At 37.8% G+C, this 6,000-nt stretch overlaps 1 long non-coding RNA gene across 1 annotated transcript; it reads left to right on the forward strand.

The window, feature by feature from the left end:
- Positions 1–211: 211 nt before the first annotated feature.
- Positions 212–2,844, forward strand: LOC138917474 (uncharacterized). The gene is made up of 2 exons (XR_011425547.1): positions 212–275; positions 667–2,844. It is a non-coding gene; the product is annotated as an uncharacterized lncRNA (long non-coding RNA).
- The last annotated feature ends 3,156 nt before the right edge of the window (positions 2,845–6,000 follow it).

The raw sequence follows: 6,000 nt of genomic DNA on the forward strand, positions 1-6,000 counted from the left end.
TATCTTAAGATGGTATTTACTTCTAACAGAAAAGTAATACACTGATTTTTCACATGCTGAATATGTAGTAGAGGATAAAATCCCTCTTAAAAGTATATTTGTTAGAAATGAGCATTAGAATAAATGTTTTCCCACAGAAAACCAGTGGGACTATTTATTAGGCTATAATTATAATGTGTTTCAAAGCACTCTCTTCCTTTTGACCATCTTTCAGACAAGGAAGGAAAAGGGAAAAGGAGAAACTGTGTAGCCCAAAGACTTTTAAAACTTCTAAGGTAATAAAAGGCTTCATTTTTCATAAGAAATATGAGATTGACAAACTAAATTGTGGATACAGGGACTTTAGCCACAGGTAGTTCTTCCATGTGCAACCTGCATTTTCTCAGGACATTTAATTTCTACGTGTCAGTCCATCTCAGTTCAGCCCATCTATATAAAGAAAGAAGGTTAAGTAAACCAACAAATTTGTTGCCCTTAGATGTTAGGTCAGTTAACCTTTATAATAACCCTGTCAAGATTTCACCCATTTTATAGATGAGGAAATGGAAACTCCAAAAAGGTTAAATTACTTACCTAAGCTCATAAGGCCAATATATGGAAAGGCTAGGATTTGAATTTATTTCTGCCTGATCTCAAAACCCATGCTCTTCCCACTATATCACATAGATTCCACGGTACCCTCAAAGGAAGAGGAACTTCATCAGTCAGGTAAATGAATGTAATACTCCAACCATTATCTCCTTATAAACCTGCTAATTAGCACTCCAGGTGGAGTTATTCCTGACTACTACCAAATCTGAGATGTTCTTCTTTTATAACAGTCGGAAACATTTACTTTAAAACTTATCTCCTGATTCCTCCAACTGTATTGTTAGTTTCTTAGACCATGTAATTACACATTAAAAAATCTGAATAGTTAATATATTCACATGGTTCAAATTTCAAAAATAATTTTATTTTATTTATTTATTTTTGAAGATTTTATTTTTCCTTTTTCTCCCAAAGCCCCCCAGTGCATAGTTGTATATTTTTAGTTGTGGGTACTTCTAGTTGTGGCATGTGGGATGCCGCCTCAGCATGGCTAAACCCTGGGCCGCCGAAGTGGAGCTCAAGAACTTAACCACTGGACCACAGGGCTGGCTCCCTCAAAAAGAATTTTAAAAATACAATGAAAGGGGGCTGGCCCCGTGGCCGAGTGGTTAAGTTCGCGCGCTCCGCTGCAGGCGGCCCAGTGTTTCGTTGGTTCGAATCCTGGGCGCAGATATGGCACTGCTCATCAGACCACGCTGAGGCAGGTCCCACATACCACAACTAGAAGAACCCACAACGAAGAATATACAACTATGTACCAGGGGGCTTTGGGGAGAAAAAGGAAATAATAAAATCTTTAAAAAAAAAAAAAAATACAATGAAAGGAGTCCTTTTACTTTGCCCACCAAACACTCAGATCCACTCTCATAAGCAAACCATGTTAGTAGGTTTTTAAATATCCTTCTAGAGATTTTTATACATATCTAAGCAATGTCATGCGTGTCAATTTTTTTTTCCTTTCTAATACAAATGGCAGCATACTATATGCACTTCTACAGCTTGCTTTTTTCACCTAATTTATTCTAGAGATATTCCGTGTCAGTATATAAAGAGCTCTGTCATTCTAGTTTACTACTTCTTGGTATTCTTTTGACCAAGTGTACCATGATTTATCCAGTTCTATAATGTTAAACGTTTAGATTGTTTCCTTTTTTCTGTTTTCTTTTTTTTCTTTTTTTTGGTTAACAGTGCTACAGATGTCTAACTTTCTGACCTACTCTCTATCCTCTCGGAAGCACTGGACACATATTAGTTTAACTGAAAAGTCATAAAATTGCGACTAGACTGAAGACTACTTATCTGAGCTATAGTTGAATACTCCTGCAAGATGTCTAGCAACATCTAGGAAGTGAGCATGTTTTAGAAAATAAGGAGCTAAACCTGCAGCTGGATAACCCCACCACACAGCCTAAGAAAATTACACCAAATTATTGAGAAAGTTTCCTAGAGTTTATTCCGTTACTGAGCCTACCCTATCTGAAAAGGGGCAAAAAATACATTTACACAAAAAATGCCTGCTTGCCCGCTAGAAGTTTCATCCTTGCTGCCTGTCCAACAAGAATGAGGCCAGTAAATAATCTTGCACCATTTGATTATATACCCATAGTGCCAGGAATGGTTTTTTTTCAAACTTCTAAAACTAGTGAGTATATAACTATCTCTTGTGGTGGAATCACTGAGCTTCTCAACAAAGGAGAAAAGGTAGAACAATTAATATCCACCTTCTTCCTTGGGACTCTGTCAGGATTCCTTAATCCTTGAATTGTTAGATAAAGGACAGCATATCACAGAGAATATGCATTAGGGTTACTGAGAGGTAGTAGGATTTGGTGGGAGGGTCTCTGAGCTAGGAAGCAGAAATATCAAGTCTCCTTCAGGTGACTAGTATACTTCAGGTGACTGCTAGACTTCTGTGTGTGATACTGCGCTCTTAGACCTACAAATTTTATATGTCCATTTAACCTTTAGAGGTACATTTTAAAGGTACGTAACTTGAGGGGTTTCATAATCACAAAACATAGTCATCACTTCAAATCACATGCAATGCATACATAGACAAAGTATGGTAGATTACATGTAAAACCGAGATGTTAATAGTAATGATCTCTGGGTAATGGAATTGTATAGAGATTTATAACATTCTTTTTCTTTTTTGAATATTTGTATCTTCTAGGTTTTTCTTTTTTAGTTTTCCCGCAATGAACATATTCCTTTTGTGTAATAAAAAAGTAAATAAAATGTCTTTTCAAATAAGTTTTGCAATTTTTTCATCTGTAAATTCAACCAACCTTTATTCAGTTCCTGCTGTGTGCATGGCACTGTGCCAAGTGCTTTAGAAAAAACGTAAAAGAAGCAGAAGATTTAATGTACTTCCTTTCAGTTACACTGAGATATACTTATTGACTGATGATTAGGTAGATAAAATACATATAGAATAATAGAGGGGCCAGCCTGGTGGTGCAGCGGTTAAGTTCACACGTTCCGCTTTGGTGGTTCAGGCTTCGCTGGTTCTGATCTGGGGTGCGGACCTATGCACCGCTTGTCAAGCCATGCTGGGGCAGGCATCCAATATATAAAGTAAAGGAAGATGGTCACGGATGTGAGCTCAGGGCCAGTCTTCCTCAGCGAAAAGAGGATTGGCAGCAGATGTTAGCTCAGGGCTAATCTTCCTCAAAAAGATAAATAAATAGGGACCGGCCCGGTGGCACAGCAGTTAAGTTCACACGTTCTGCTTCGGTGGCCTGGAGTTCACTGGTTTGGATACTGGGTGTGGACATGGCACCACTTGGCAAGCCATGCTGTGACAGGCGTCCCACATATAAAAAGTAGAGGAAGATGGGCCCGGATGTTAGCTCAGGGCCAGTCTTCCTCAGCAAAAAGAGGAAGATCGGTGGCAGATGTTGGCTCAGGGCTAATTTTCCTCAAAAGAAAAAAAAATAAAACTCATAATAAAGATGTTTCAAAAATAAATAAATAAATAAATAATAGGATAGTAGAGAACAGTCAAACAACAGAAAGACAAATTCAAGACAAACTATTTTACAATATTCAGTAGATAGGAAGTAAAAGAGAAATCAAAATGGAGTGAGTTTATTTAGGAAAAAGCCTTGATTATGATCATTTTGAGCTGGGACATTGACTGAGGGAAATAGAAGAGGAAAAGCATTCCAAATGGAAAGGAGTATAGAAAAGGTGACAAAGAATTGAAAGTCTTCAAATGGTGTGTCAGGATGGTAAAAAGACTAACTTGGTCAGTATAGGGAAATCAGAAAGGAGATTAAGAGAAATTTGGTTAAAGAAATGAGGAGCCGGCCCTGTGGCCGAGTGGTTAAATTCATGCACTCTGCTTCGGCAGCCCAGGGTTTCGCTAGTTCAGATCCTGGGCGCGGACATGGCACCACTCATCAGGCCATGCTGAGGCGGTGTCCCACATGCCACAACTAGAAGGACCGACAACTAAAAACAATATTCAACTATGTACTGGGGGATTTGGGGAGAAAAAGCAGGAGGAAAAAAAAGATTGGCAACAGATGTTAACTCAGGTGCCAATCTTAAATAAAAAAGAAATGTTGAATACTGGTTTGAGAACTTTAAATTTGGTTCAATAGGTCATCCACCATAGTTCTTGGAAAACAAAGTTACCAAGCAAAAATTGTTAAAGGAAGATTACAATTTTTGTTGTTGTTGTTGTTGTTTTGGCTGAATTGTGTGAGTTGGGTTGGAACAAGGAGATACTGGAGTCTAGGAAGCAAGCAGTCTTGCTGTTGCTCTTAGTCCAGGTGGAAGGTCTGGATCAGGGAAGTGACTGTCAGGATGGAGAAAAAGAAACTATCAGCAAGCATAAAGAATCAAGATGACTTGGTGCCTGATTAAATGTAGGGAACAAGGGAGTAGAGGAACAAAAGTTATTCCAGAGAAATTGATACACACTTTCTGAAGAGAAATGTGGCATTATGTATCAAGATCCTTTCTTTAAATTTTTATTTCCACCTATTAGAATGGCTAAAATCCAAATAATTGACAATATCAATTGCCAGTGAGTATGCAAAGCAACAGGAACTCTCGCTCATTGCTAGCGAGAATACAAAATGGTACAGGTACTTTGCAAGAGAGTTTGGAAGTTTCTTACAAAGCTAAACATAGTCTTACCATACAACCCATACTTGCACTCCTAGGTGATTACTCAGTGATTTGAAAACTTATATCCATGTAAAATCATGCATGTGAATGTTTATTGCAGCTTTATTCATAATCACCAAAACCTGGAAGCAACCAAGATGTCCTTCAATAAGCAAATGGATAAACAAGCTGCATTAAAGCAATACAATGGACTACTATTCAGTAATAAAAAGAAATGAGCTATCAGCCTTGCAAAGACAGAGATGAATTTTAAATACATATTGCTAAGTGAAAGAAGCCAGTCTCAAAAGGCTACATACTGTATGGTTCTGTTTATATCACATTCTAGAAAACACAAAACTATGGAGATAGTAAACAGATCAATGCCTGCCAGGGGTTAGATGGGAGAAGGGTTGAATAGGTGAAGCATGGAGATTTTTCAGGGTGGTAACATTTCAGGGTGTATGATACCGTATTTTGTATGATACTGTAATAGTGGATACATGACACAATGCATTTGCCAAAACCCATAGAACTTTACAGTACAAAGAGTGAAATTAATGTATGAAAAAAATCTTTTTAATCATTTAGTAGGTCAGGGGATCTCAGAATGGAATGCAGCCTATGACAAAAGAATCCACTTGTATTATAAATGTGCAAAACAACCTCACTGAAGGGAGTGAAGGAAAAAGGTACTGACCTACATAACTTTGGATATGAGTGGTGGCTCTAAGATTAAAGGCAAAAGGAATAGCCCATAAGTGCTGTACTCTAGTTGATAAAGTTGTTTCCCATGAGGATATGCAATAATAGTTCTGAAGCCACTATGTATGTGTACTGAAATTGAACACTTATGTAAATAGATGGCAGATGGTGGGGGCAGAGTTTCTTACTGTTGGAGTGGGAGATTACAAATAAGCAAGAGGAAGAGGCTAGAATGATCCATATGGTAATGGATTAGAGTTGGAGACATCAGTATGAACTCCTATTTAGTTTAATATAGTTAAAAGTGGATAGATGTAGAAATATGTACAGGTATGTGTATATACAAATTAGTATACACACATATTTTTCCTTGCACTGTCAGCTGAAATGACCTACAAATGACACTCCAGTAGCAACATGCAAACCTTGCACCTAGATCTTGGTTTTTAATAACATTCTCCAATAAAAGGAACCATGGCTCCTTGGAGAAATGGCTGATTCTAGGGCTGGGGCAGGAAATATACAAGATGAGCCTGGCACATCTTATAGTGAAAGAAAGTTAAGAAAGTACTAAGCATACACACA

This window comes from Equus caballus, chromosome 14 (assembly GCF_041296265.1).
Source record: "Equus caballus isolate H_3958 breed thoroughbred chromosome 14, TB-T2T, whole genome shotgun sequence".
Classification (NCBI taxonomy): domain Eukaryota; kingdom Metazoa; phylum Chordata; class Mammalia; order Perissodactyla; family Equidae; genus Equus; species Equus caballus.